Consider the following 14,485-nt stretch of genomic DNA (forward strand, 5'->3'; position numbering starts at 1 on the left):
AAAAAGATTTAGGCAGGTTTGACACTTTTATCCTGATGTCACCAATGTTAGTATTTCTTGGGGTCTCGGGAAGACTCCTGTTCTGTGCGGCGGATACAGCACGGGCTGGAGCGCCCACTGGCCAGAGTGCTGTGTGCTTCCCTCTAAGTCCCGGGCATTGGTCTCCAATCCCATCCCCCCAGCCACCATTTCTGCAACGATATTGTGGACCTTGTGGCACCTGGGTGGCTTGGGGCACGTGGGTTAAGCGACCGACTCTTCATTTCAGCCCAGGTCATGATCTCCCGGTTCTTGGGTCTGAGGCCCACATTGGGCTCCACACGGTGATGGCACAAGGCCTGCCTGGGATTCTCCCTCCCTCCACCTCCGCCCCTCCCATGCGCGCTTTCTGTCTCTCAAAATAAATAATAAAAAGAATACTGTGAGCCTCGTCTACGTGGAAAATGAAATCCAGCTCCCATTTTCAAAACACTTGTCTAATGTTTCCACAAATATTTGAATAAGATCTAAAATGCCAAGTTCGCTTTCTGAAGAATCTACACGGAAAGAATACAGTGTTACATAATGTCTATAAATCCGTTTGCTGTCAGATCCTCCAGGTCACGTAGGGCCGGGGGATCTTGGAGAGACGTGCTTCCCCTGGTTGGTGAAGGTGAGAGTCACCTTGATCCAGCGGAGCCGGGCGCAACTGGTGGGCGCCCGGGGCCAGGGAGGGGCCGGCCTTTCTCCCCACCTGCCCCCGCCCCCTGGCGGACGAGCTCAGCAGGGGTCCCGGGACCTGGAGGGAGGAGCTGGGTGTGTGGGGTCACGTGAGAGCCCATACCAGTCACAACGTCCACGAGGCCCAGGCCAGGCCCACCCACCCTCTGGCCTCTGTGCCCCGGCCTCTTCACCTGTACCCCCTTGATCTGCTGGCCTTTCCTCCTCTCACCATGCTATCTCCAGGGAAAATACGGCAAGAGCCGGGAGCGCCATCAGTGATCACCTCCAGTTTCTGTGGCCTTGTGGCTCACACATTTGGGAGTGGGAGAGGACTCTTCAGGCAGAATAAAATCAGGCCTGGGGCTCTGGGGGACAAAACTGCCTTCCTTCCCTTCGCCTCCACCCACGGCTTCCACCCTAACGTTGAGGGCCAGGTGGTTTCCAAACGAACATTCGCAGGTAAGCGGCCATTCCGGCTATTTTTCCATTTTTTTTTTCTTTTTAAGTTTTTAATTTATTATTTATTTTTGAGAAAGACAGAGAGTGCGAGCAGGAGAGGGGCAGAGAGAGAGGGAGAATCTCAAGCAGGTTCCACGTTGTCAGCACAGAGCCCAATGTGGGGCTCGAACTCGAGAAACCACGAGATCATGACCTGAGCCAAAAACAAGAATTGAATGCTTAACCGACTGAGCCACCCGGGAGCCCCTCAACTTTTTTCTTTTTTTTTTTCTTAACGTTTTTTATTTATTTTTGAGAGAGAGAGAGAGACAGTGCGAGTAGGGGAGGGGTAGAGAGAGAGAGGGAGACACAGAATCCGAAGGAGGCTCCAGGCTCCAAGCTGTCAGCACAGAGCCCGACGCGGGGCTCGAACTCACAGACCTTGAGATCATGACCTGAGCAAACATGAAGAGTTGGAATCTTCAGGAACTGAGCCAGTCAGGTGCCCCTCCATTTTTTTTCTACAGGTTTGTTACTATTATTCAGTAACAGTAACAGATATTAGTAACAAATACTAACATTTGTTACTATTACCAAGGACCATGTTTAAGCGTGTGAAATGAAAAGCCACCTTCCACGAGAAATTGCTCGTGGAAGTAGTCACCTGACTGGGGCGCCTGGGTGGCTCAGTCGGTAGAGCGTCCGACTCGATTTTAGCTCAGATCATGACCTCGCAGCCTCGAGATCGAGCCCCGCTTCGAGCTCACCGCTGGATGTGGAGACTGCTTGAGATTCCCTCCCTCTCCCTCGGCGCCTCCCTCTCCCTGCTCTCAAAGAAAGAGCGAAACCTGCAGGTGACAGCAGGTGCCCTCATACCGGGAGGCGGTGGGGAGCAGGACGCGGTCGGTGGGGGTGGTCAGGGGGGTGGAGCAGTGCTTTGAGAAAAGCCACACGGAGAGGCAGAAAGAACCGTGCCAAGGTGCCGGCCAGCCTGCCGAAGCGGTGTCCAGGCTCGGTGGGGACACGTAGGAGAGAGGCAAGACTCGGGCCCTGCGGGCAGAACCCGTGGTCCGGTGTGCAAAGCAAACGGCAACGCTACGAGGGCACAGAGGTACCCGCTGCGTCGCGTGGGGAAGGGTTTGAGGTTCAGGCTGGGGGGGGAAGGGAGGGGCAGGGCTTGAGCTGTCCTTCCGGAAGGGCGGGGATCTGGAGACACCGGTAGGACACATGAGCTCCAAAGCCACTCAGAAACACGGGCAAGTCTCTTGGCTTATTAAGGCGGCCAGTGTGAGCTGTCTGAGCTGCCCGGGTTCGCATGGGCGGGCAGGGGCGGGAGGTCACCAGCGATGATGGGATGCAGCCATGGGGACGAGCCTTTATAAATCAGGGGCGGGCCCCTGGGGGGCCCAGTCAGTTAAGCGTCAGCCTCTTGGTTTGAGCTCAGGTCGTGATCTCACAGTACTTGGGATTGAGCCCCGCGTCGGGCTCTGTGCTGACGGTTTGGAGCCTGCTTGGGATTCTCTCTCTCTCTCTCTCTCTCTCTCTCTCTCTCTCTCTCTCACAAAGTAAATAAGTCAGATCACATCACTGCTCCGCTCCACCCCTCCAAGAGCTCCATCAGATCCAGAGTAAAAGCGAGTCCTTACAAGAGCCCACGGGGGTCGACACAGTCCTCTCTCCCTGCACCTCTGACCTCAGCTCCCTTCACCCTCCCCTTCACCCCAGCTGTTCCTCTCACTCCCCGGCCTGATTCAGCGTCCGGGCATTTGGGCTGTTGCCTCCTCCCTAAGCTCTTTCCAAAGATATCTGCTTGGCTTTCTCCCTCACCTCCCTGAAGCATTTCTCAAAATCCCTTTCTCATGAGAAGTTTAAAAGTGCAAACGCCCAGCTCACTCCCTACCCACCCCGCCCGGCTTCCTTCTCCAGCACACTTGTGTAGCTACATGCAACGTACCGTGTAACTGTATTAACTATGCAACTCATTCACTGTGTCTACGGTTCAACACACACTCCACCCCCCACGTATATACAAACTGTAGAATGTATACTTCAGAAGAGCAAGAATTTTACTCTGTTTTGGTCACCGATGCGTGCTGAGCACCTAGACTGGTGCTTGGCAAATCGATATTGACGGAATGCTTGAAGGAATGTTTCTGGGACAAGATGTATTGGAAATATGTTGCTTTGTAACAGATCGTCACAAAACTCAGTGGCTACAAACAGCACACATTTATCATCTCACAGTCTCTGCGGGTCAGGAATCCAGACCTGACTTGACTGGGCCCGCTAGGACTGGGGTCTCATTTGACGGCTCGACTGGGGACGGATCGGTGCCCAAGCTGAGAGGAGCCCGTGAAGAGCTCAGGCCAGGATGCGGTGGCGGGGGTGGGGGTGGGGACCCACAGACGATCGTTCCTAAGCTTTGGTTTTTTTCAAGAGAACAATTCCAACGATGAGGTCCTAAAAGATTAGGCGTCACTGTCCTCACCACCAACACGTCCCCCTCAAGCATCCCAGCAAAACGTCCCAGGGAAGTGGCAGCCACAGCCAGATTTGGGGCCGATCGGTGTTTTAAAAAAAAAAAGTGACGTTGGCCCAAGAAGGAATCGTGAGTCTCACACACACACACCATCGGCATCTGCCAAACGCTTTACTGGACGAGGAAACTGGTGAGACAGGACAACCAGCTCACGGGAAGGCGTGAAGGACGGACACGTTGATGGGTCAGGAATATCGGAGCGGACCTGCAAATTGCGCAGAACTGCCTCGGGAGGGGAGCACGGGGTGAGGGTCGCCCCCACCACTCCATCGATTTCGTGTCCACGGGCAAAAGCCGTGTCCATCGTCGTCTACCCTCTGCAACTGGGACTGCAGAACAGCACAAAGGCAACGAAAAGCTAGGACAAGGGGACGTCTGGGTGGCTCAGTCGGTTAAGCATCTGACACTTGATTTCAGCTCGGGTCATGATGCCACGGTTTCGTGACTTCAAGCCCCACGTGGGCTCTGCCCACAGCACGGAGCCCGCTTGGGATTCTCTCCCCCCTCTCTCTGCCCCTCCCCTGCTCACTCCCTCTGTCTCTCTCAAAATACATAAATATATTTTTAAAAACCAATTTAAAAACTAAACGCTAGAAAGAGGGGGGGGCGCATCTGGGTGGCTCAGTCGGTTAAGCATCTGCCTTCAGCTCAGGTCATGATCTTTCAGTTTGTGAGTTCGAGCCCCACATCGGGCTCTGTGCTGTCAGCACAGACCCTGCGTCAGGTTGTCTGTCCTCTCTCTGCCCCTGCCCCGTTCACACACTCTCTCTCTTAATAAGTAAATAAACTTAAAAAATTATTAAGAGGAAAAGAAAAGCTAGAAGCAGATAAGCCGGAGGCTGAGCTCCACAGGATGCAACCTCCCACCGGAGACACGCAGGGATCCTTCCTGCTTATTCCAAGTCTCCCTATGCCTGGCACAGGGCCTTGGGAGGGCAGCCGTGACTGAGTGCCACAAACACGGCCGCTGAAACAACAGAAATGCATCCTCTGGTCGTTCTGCAGGCCAGCCGCCCAAGATCAAGGTGTCAGGTCAGGAACTTCCATTCTGCTCCCCGGGAAAATGTCTACGGAGCACGCGCTCCAGAGAGGAGCAGTGCTGGGCCCTGGCCTCCAGGGCTCACGTCTGGCAAGGCCTGCTCGCCCGTGGTGCCAGCCAGCGCTCCCGCACGCCGCCCCGGGCCCCAGCCAGTGAAGAGCCTGTGTTTGTCCCTGCCACCTGCCCCGCAGCCACCCCGTCCACGTCCAGACGCTCCTCCCGTGTCTCCTATTTCACAACAGTTGTACCTTCCTGGTGGCCTCGGGGTCACGTCGCGGCGGCTGCCCAAACCTCAGAAAGCTGACGGCCTGGAACCTGCTCCCGGGAGGGCTGGGCTTTTCTCCTCGGAGCCAGACTAGAGCTGGCCTGCTCATCCAGAGCGACCCTGATGCTTTCTTGCAACCAGTGGCTCCCTGAGACGGCTTCAATGCCCCCTACGCTTGGGCCGCTTTTTCTTTCCTTTTCTTTTTTTTATGTTTATTCGTTTTTGAGAAACAGACAGACAGATAGAGTGAGAGCAGGGGAGGGGCAGAGAGAGAGGGAGACCCAGAATCCGAAGCAGGCTCCAGGCTCCGAGCTGTCAGCACAGCCCGACGCGGGGCTCGAACTCACAGACCGCGAGATCACGACCTGAGCCGAAGTTGGACGCTTAAGCGGCTGAGCCACCCAGGCACCCCTGCATTTCGCTGATTATTAATGATGTCGAGCAACTTTTCATGTGTTTGTATGTCTTCTTTAGAAAAATGTCTGTTCAGATCATCTGTCCATTTTTTAACTAGATTGTGTGGGTTTTTTGTTTGTTTGTTATTGTGTTTTATGAGTTCTTTCTATATTTTGGGGTGTTAACCCCTTATCCGATATATGACTTGCAAATATCTTCTCCCATTCAGTGGGTTGTCTTCTTATTTCGTTAATGGTTTCCTTTGCTGTGCAGAAGATTTTGTAGTTTGATATCGCCCGACCCGTTTATCCTTGCTTTTGCTTTTGGTGTGAGATCCAAATATTTATTGCCAAGACTGATGGCAAGTAGCTCACCACCTATGTTTTCTTCTAGGAGTTTCATGGTTTCAGGGATTGTATTCATGTCTTTAGTTCGTTTTTAGTGAATTTTTGTGCAGGGTTAAGATAGTGGTCTGGTTTCGTGTCCTTTTCTTTCTTTTTCCTTTCTTTCTTTCTTTCCTTCCTTCCTTCCTTCCTTCCTTCTTCTTTCTCTTCCTTCCTTCCTTCTTCTTTCTCTTCCTTCCTTCCTTTTTCTTTCTCTTCCTTCCTTCCTTTTTCTTTCTTTCTCTACCTTCCTTCCTTCCTTTTTCTTTTCCTTCCTTCCTTCCTTCCTTCCTTCCTTCCTTCCTTCCTTCCTTCCTTCCTTTTTCTTTCCCTTCCTTCCTTCCTCTTTCTTTCTTTCTTTCTTTCTTTTCTTTCTTTCTTTCTTTCTTTCTTTCTTTCTTTCTTTCTTTCTTGCATGTGGTCATCCAGCTTTCCCAGCACCATTTATTGAAGACACTGTCTTTTCCCCAGTGTGTGTTCTTGCCTCCTTTGCCTTCATTGATCTTATGTGCACAATCTTACTTCTAGGTTCTCTGTTCTGTTCTACTGATCTGTGTGTCTGTTTTTATGCTACTGCCATACTATTGTGATGAGTATAACATTGCAATATAGTTTGAAATCAGACAGGATAATATCTTTCAGTTTGCTCTTTCTCAAGATTTCTTTGGCTATTCAAGAGCATCTGTGGTTCCATACACATTTTAAGATTGTTTGTTCTCCAGGCGCCTGGGTGGCTCAGTCGGCTAAGGGTACGACTTTGGCTCAGGTCATGATCTCGCGGTTCGTGGGTTCAAGTCCCAGGTCGGGCTCTGTGCTGACAGCTCAGAGCCTGGAGCCTGCTTCGATTCTGTGTCTCCCTCCCTCTCTCTCTCTCTCTTTCCCCCTCTCCCCTGCTTGTGCTCTGTCTCTGTCTCTCAAAAAAAAATGGATAAAAATTAAAAACATAAAATAAAATAATTTGTTCAACAAAAAAGATTGTTCTCTTCCATGAAAAATATTATTGGGATATGGAGGGGCTTGCACCTGATGGGGCACGAATGTGTAGATTCCTTTGGGTAGTGTGGACACTTTAACAATAATAACTTCCAATCCACGAGCACAGTGTGTCTTTCTATATCTTTGTGGCTTCTACAATTTCTCTCATCCCTGCCCTATAGTTTTCAGTATGGATTTCCTTCCTTTCTTCGGCTGAATAGTATTCCATCGTCTGGATATTCTATATTTTCCTTATTCCATGGACACTTGGGTTATCTTCACCCCTGACTATTGTGCATAATGTTGCCACGAACACGGGTGTACAAAAAAAATTTGCTTTTAATTTTAAGTTTTATTTGTTTTATTTTGAAACAGAGAGAGAGTGCATGCACTCGAGAGCAGGGGAGGGGCAGAGAGAGAGGGAGAGAGAAAGAATCCCAAGCAGGCTCCGTGCTGTCAGCACAGAGCCCGACGCAGGGCTGGATCTCACAAACGGTGAGATCATGACCTGAACCGAAACCAAGAGTCTGGTGCCCAGCCGACTGAGCCACCCAGGCACGCCAGGAGGTTAAGTTTATAATGTAAGAAATGTCCTAAATATGAGGAATTGGGAAATTTAGACTTGAGTTTCCCCAGAGCAGTTGGAACGAGTCCCGCCCTGTGCCAGTCTGCCCTGTCTCGCTTCCCAGCTGGTTTTCAGTTCGTGAAAGCCTATGGTATTAGAGAGTAAAACCAAAAATTTGCTTTTAAAAGGTTGTTTATTTATTTAAAATTGCAGGGACACCTGGGTGGTTCAGTCAGTCAAGCATCCGGCTCTGGGTTTTGGCTCAGGTTGTGATCTCACAGTTCATGCGTCTGAGCCCCGACTGGGCTCTGCACTGACAGTGTGGAGCCTGCTTGGGATTCCCTCTCTCTCTCTCTCTCTCTCTCTCTCTTTCTCTCTCAAAAGAAATTAACTAACTAACTAAATAGAATAAAATAAAATTGCATTAAGAGGGGCGCCTGGGTGGCTCAGTCAGTTGAGCATCTGACTCTTGATTTCAGCTCAGGTCATGATCCCAGAGTTGTGGGATCGAGCCCCACATTCAGCTCAGCGCTGCGGGTGGAGCCTGCTTGAGATTCTCTCTTCCTCTGCCCCGCTCTCCCACTCACACTCTTTCTCTCGAAAACAGAAACTAAAATAAAAAATAAATTAAAAAGAACGTCATAAAATTTGCATTAAGAAACCTATTCCAGGGGCCCTGGGTGGCTCAGTTGGTTAAGCGTCTGATTTCGGCTCAGGCCATGATCTGGTGGTTTATGGGTTCGAGCTCCGTGCTGACAACTGGGAGCCTGGAGCCTGCTTCACATTCTGTCTCTCTGCTGCTCCCCAACTCATGCTCTTTGTGTCCCCAAAATAAATAAACGTTAAAAAAAAAAAAGAAACCTATTGCATATTATTCTACGATCACACAAAGTGTATTTTATGAAAAATAATTCTCAAAATTAGTCAGAGGAGTGAAATTGTTTCACACTTTTGCAAATCCCCTTCGTGTGTAGCTTAGGAGAAGCGGGCTGGACTGTCATGTCTGTTTCTGTGCTCAGTCGGTCGTGATACATTGTTTCAGTTGACCCCAGCCAAGAAACTTTGGCCTCGGAGGCGGGGGCCTGAAGTTGGACATGGGAGGAGTATTTATACGGATACTCCACTAAAACCACAGGTAGACATTTCTGAGAGGTCTGTGACCAAGGGGAGCCTGACGCCACATCGACGAACGTTTTGTGCCATTGGCCTGAAATCCATTGCTCTCTCTGGCGCTTCCAATGGATGTGTTGCCCACACATGATCTTGTCACGCGGCCACTGGGTCATCTGAAAAGTATTCATCCGCTGACATACACATACAAGTGTTGATACACCTCCTAAGGCAGCGTAAGAAACCCACAGCTGTGAACGTCCCCACCCGCCTCACGGAAAAGTCCCCAAGGACTGGGACGGGATCACAGGTGATCACAGCGGGGAAGTCAGCTCAAACCATCAAAGTTTTCCCCCAGGTGATCACTGCATTGGGGCGGGGGACCCTGCCTCCAAAGGGACTTGGAGGGCACCTCCCCTTCCTCACATGGATATTAAATAATTTTTTTTTAACGTTTATTTATTTTTGAGACAGAGAGAGACAGAGCATGAACGGGGGAGGGTCAGAAAGAGGGAGACACAGAATCTGAAACAGGCTCCAGGCTCTGAGCCATCAGCACAGAGCCCGACGCGGGGCTCGAACTCACGGACTGCGAGATCGTGACCTGAGCTGAAGTCGGACGGTTAACCGACCGAGCCACCCAGGCGCCCCTCTCACACGGATATTAAAAGCTGCTTATTCAGTGGTCAAGACTTAACAAAATTAATCAATACATTCTGCCCCATCAAGGACACCTGTCCTGTTTTGACAGCGAGTGGGCCCGGGTACAGAGCGCGGTGACCAGCAGTGGGTTTTGGTGCCATGCCTGGATGCTCCGCGCTGACGAGGCGCATGTGACGGGGGAAAGGCAGGTGGCATCTCGGGGCTGTTCGATTTCGAGTCTATAATCTGATAGAAGCCGGTTCTTCCAAGAGAGCATTTCTTGATGGAATCAGTGAACAGTCGAAACGCGATCGACGTGAGGACAGACGAGGCCAGCGCGTGCGCTCAGGTCTCGAGGGATTCAAGAGGATCTGAAGTCCTGCGAAGCGTGTCCTCGCCCTGCAATGGAACTAACGTACCGGTCAGTAAGAGAAACATGACTAAAAATCCCCACGTTTGGGGGAACTACGTAACACGCTTGTGATAAAACACGCGTAACAGAAAGTTTGCCGTTTTGACTACTTATAAGTGAGCGGTGACCTCGGGCGCTCACTGCCGAGCTCCGGTCCCACCGCTGTCCGCAAGGTGCTTCCGTCTGGGGAAGCAGGGGCCCCGTGACCCCTGAGCAGTAGCCCCCGGGCCCCGGGCTCCTGGTGCCCACAGCTCTCCTTGCTGTCTCTGACACCTTCCAGGCTCCTCCCACGAGAGGAATCACAGCCTTTGTGCTGGTGTGACCGGCTTATTTCAGTCGATGTGGTGTCCTCTGGGTTCATCCGGGTTGTGGCACAGCTCAGAACTTCCTTCCCCTTTAAGGCTGAATAATATTCTACTGTATGTTTAGAAAGAGAGAAGCGGGGAGAAAGAGAATTTCTTGACCAGGTCCATGATCCGTCAAAACGTAATCACCAGCAGCAGGCAACAGCGGGCCAGCAGGGGATGAGGCCACACTACAGAACAGAACAGAAGCAGGCTGGGGTCACGGACACACAGCGGACCGCGCGGGGGCCAGATGCATGTGCCCCCGCCTTAAGGGAGGCTGCTAGCGTGCTCCGACAGGTTGAAGGAAGCACAACGAGCAGGAACCGTGAAATGTCCCCAGTGTGTGCAGCTGGCTGTGGGCGTGGGCTCTAAACCCAGGCAGGATGCTGAGTCCTGAGCTTTGGCACCCGGGATGGTCGGTTTTATATGTCAGCTCGGCTGGGCCGTGGTGTCCGGATGTGTGGCCCAACACCAGTCCGGAGGTGGCTGTGAAGGTATCTTTTAGATGGGATTAACATTTAAGTCAGTAGACTTTGAGTGGAGTAGATTACCCTGCAAGGTGTGGGTGGGCCTCATCTCATCAGGTGAAGGTCTTGAGAGCAAAGACAGGTCCCCCAGGAGGAAGGAATTCTACCAGCAGACGGACATTGGTCTCGGACTCAAGCTGCACCAACTCTTACCAGAGTTTCTAGCCTGCTGGCCTGCCCTGCGAGTTTCAGACTTGCCAGCCCTTGCAATGGCATGAGCCAACTGCTTAAAACCTGTCTACTTTATCTATCTGTCTATCTATCTATCTATCTATCTATCTATCTATCTATCTATCTATCTCTCTATCATCTAAAATCTCCGTCTTATCAGCTCTGTTTCTCTGCAAGGCCCTAACTAACAGTGCCCCCTTTCATTTCTATTTAGGTCTTAACAATGGCACCTTGAGGCCATCGGGAGAGCAGCCTCCCTGCATTTATTTATTGCCCCGTGGCCACCAAAGCTGCTGGGAGATGGGCCTGGAAGGCCTGTTAGCCATTCACCCCCGGTTCTTCCTGGAGGGATTATGTGGTTGAGACTCAGCTTCAGAAAATGTGCCTTCAGGGGCCCCTGGCTGGCCTGAGTCAGTAGAGCATGTGACTCTTGATCTCAGGGTCGTGAGTTCAAGCCCCACATAGGGTGTAGAGATTACTTACAAATAAAATCTTGAAGGAAAGAAAGAAAGAAAGAAAGAAAGAAAGAAAGAAAGAAAGAAAGAAAGAAAGAAAGAAAGAAAGAAAGAAAGAAAAAGAAAGGAAATATGTCTTCAAATCCTACCTCCTGCTTCCTGTCTGCCCACAGCGGGAAGGTTGCCCTCCCGCTTGTGGAAGTCCCCAGGACTTAGACGCTCCTGTCTGGAGGGGAGTGCGGGGCAGAGGGGGTGGCTGCAGCCGTCTCCAGCCTCCCTGCCCACCAGCTGGCCCACTGGCCCCTGCAGGGACCCAGCTCTGCTCTCGCTCGTCTGGGTGGGGGCGGCTACAGATGGGTGTCCGGGGGGTGGAGCTGGCCCTCCGCCCTCCTGTGCTCGGGCGGCACAGAGTTAGCACAAAAAGACACGTCATGCCAAAAAATGTTTCTTTTTCTTCTTGCCCCTCCTTCCTGGCTGTTTTCCTAATCTTGCCAAAATGATTACCATCTCTCGAGACATCAGGGAGCAGAGCTGCTGTTTCTGCAACATCTTCTCAATGAGGGGAAAAAGAGAGAACAAAGCCTGGGCCGGACCTCGTGCGCCCGTCAACAGCATGCCTTCCGTGGCGGCTGTGTGTCTGTCTTGCTTGCCACCGGTCATACGAGACACACACTCTTCTTTCGTGGCCTCCACGACATTACAGGTCTGCAAACAAATGTACTTGGGTTCTGCGCAAATCCTAGCCGCGATGCACGGAGAGATTAGAGAACAGACTTGTTTCTGGAAAACGGAATGTGCCTAATATGGGTCTTTGGAAGGTTGTTTAACAACGGGATGGAGGGGCGCCTGGGTGGCTCAGTCGGTTGAGCGTCTGACTTTGGCTCAGGTCATGATCTCGCGGCTCATGAGTTCGAGCCCCACGTCGGGCTCTGGGCTGATGGCTCGGAGCCTGGAGCCTGCTTCCGATTCTGTGTCTCCCTCTCTCTCTGCCCCTTCCCCGTTCATGCTCTGTCTCTCTCTGTCTCAAGAATAAATAAACGTTAAAAAAAAAAAAAAATTAAGGGGGAGCCTGGGGGGCTCACGTTGGTTAAGCGTCCGACTCTTGGTTTCAGCTCAGGTCATGATCTCAGTCTCCGTGCTGACCGTGTGGACCCTGCTCGGGATTCTTTCTCTCTGCCCCTCCCCCACACGCTCTCTTTCTCAAAATAAATAGACTTAAGACATCTTTTTAATTAAAAGTTTTTTTGGGGCGCCTGGGTGGCTCAGTCGGTTAAGCGTCCGACTTCGCTCAGGCCACGATCTCACAGTCCGTGAGTTCGAGCCCCGCGTCGGGCTCTGGGCTGATGGCTCAGAGCCTGGAGCCTGTTTCGGATTCTGTGTCTCCCTCTCTCTCTGCCCCTCCCCCATTCATGCTCTGTCTCTCTCTGTCTCAAAAATAAATAAACGTTAAAAAAAATTAAAAAATAAATAAATAAATAAAAGGTTTTTTTAAGTTGAGGTCTTGAGCTGCAGAATAGTTGTGCATACATTTGCCCGCTAGTATTAGCAAGACCCATATGGCCTTTCTTGGTGGCTGTCCTTTCTGGAAGCAGTTCTAGAGCCCTGCTGAGCACATGTGTGCTGCCCCCCCTCCTCCCCGCCCCCCCCCCCCCCCCACCGCAGGTCTTTGAGGAAACCTTCTCTTCCTTCCAGGGGGTTTCACGCCAGATAACTCTCTCTACACTATTCTAGAAAGCTCAGGGGGTTGCCAGAGGCCAACAGCAATGTCTTTGCAAGTCCGCTCCTTCCACGGAGGGACACGTGTGTTCATGTGTACTAACGTGCAAACCTCAGCAGCCCGCTTTTCATGGCTCTGTCTGCCACCCCGCACCTCAGATGCTCTCCTCCCAATCTCCACCTCGCGTTATGGGGGCCACGGCCTTTCTCATCGGCCCGCTAATTCCCCAAACTGGGTAAACCACCACCTGGCGACGGGAGTCGCGTTGCTGGAAATTGACCAGCTTCTCTCCATTCGGTGTGTGCGTCTGCCTCTGGGAACCGGTGATTTATAAATAAAAATTTATTATTTATCATTTATGAGCCTGGAAATGTGACACATATGGAGCTCCGGAAATAAATTGTCAGCTACTGGGCAACATATTTTTAATATATTGCGAATTTATTTCCTACATCACCGATCTGCCCAGATGGGCTTTCGGTTTGTCATACTCACATGAAATCCGCCGTGCAGCCTCCGACACTTTGAAAGTTTTATCTTTGTGTTTCATAGCCGGTCTTCCCATGGGCCCCAATCTATTTTCTGGCTCCCTGTCAACGATACCTCCAGGGGTGATACGATAATTTGAGGGCCACAGAGTAATAACTCAACGTGTTTATGTGGCATCCTTCTCCGAGACGCAAAGGTACTCCGAGGACAGTGCTGAACGTTAAGGCATTCCTGCGTGGCAGACAGGGGCAGGTGTTATTGTTGTGGGCTTCTCTGACTTATTATTTTGGAGATTTTCACATGCACAAAAGCGGGGAGAAAAGTGTAACAAACCTCTGTGTGCCCATCGTTCAGCTGTCAAATCATTAACGTTTCCCACATCTCACTTCCTCTCCGTCTCGTTCTCTTTTCCCCCTTGAGTAGCTTAAAACAAATCCCAGATATGCTGTGCCACTGGTGCAGGAGAAACTGTCATCAATCCCATTTTATGGCGAAGCAGGGGCACCATGAACTTAAGGATCTCACCGGAAGCCTTACGCCGAGTCTACGGGGAAGACAGGCACCAGAAGTAGGTCTCGGGGTGCCTGGGGGGCTCAGTGGGTTACGCGTCTGACTCTAGATTCGGCTCAGGTCACGATCTCGCGGTTTGTGGGTTCGAGCCCCGCGTCGGGCTCTGTGCTGACAGTTCGGAGCCTGGATGGAGCCTGCTTTGGATTCGGTGTCTCCCTCTCTCTGCCCCTCCCCAGCTTGCACTCTGTCTCTGTCTCTCTCAAAAACAAATACACGTTAACACAGAAGTTTTTTTTAATTAAACAAACAAACTAACAACAGAAGCAGGTCTCCCTGCATCCCGACACCGCGTTCCTCAGAACAGAAGCGGGCTGTGCCTCACAGTGATCTGCTTGGTTACATATGAAGCATGCCTTCTACTACACGGTGTCAGCTGTGGCAAAGATGTTTGAGCAGATTAAGAACACAGACGGATTTATCTCAGTCCATAAATATTTAAATACGTTAGAAGAGTTTACTTCCTGAAACTATCAGAGTCCCTGTAAAGAATTAACGACAAGCTAAATCCCCCCAAGTTCATACATTTAGTCAGAGAGCCATTTGAAAACCCGGGCATATGGAGTCATAAGGAATAAACGTGTGACCTCTTGGTCACTCGCAGCTCGGAACATATTGCATGTGTCTCGTGCTGTTGCGTTGGCGAGGCCGACGTGCCCGCCAGGAGAGTTCACGGCCAACGCCATCTCCCGCGAGGACATCTTAGATGTCTGGCTTCTCTCCTGGGCACCTAGGGCCATCAGGGG

This window comes from Panthera tigris, chromosome C2 (assembly GCF_018350195.1).
Source record: "Panthera tigris isolate Pti1 chromosome C2, P.tigris_Pti1_mat1.1, whole genome shotgun sequence".
Taxonomy (NCBI): Eukaryota; Metazoa; Chordata; class Mammalia; order Carnivora; family Felidae; genus Panthera; species Panthera tigris.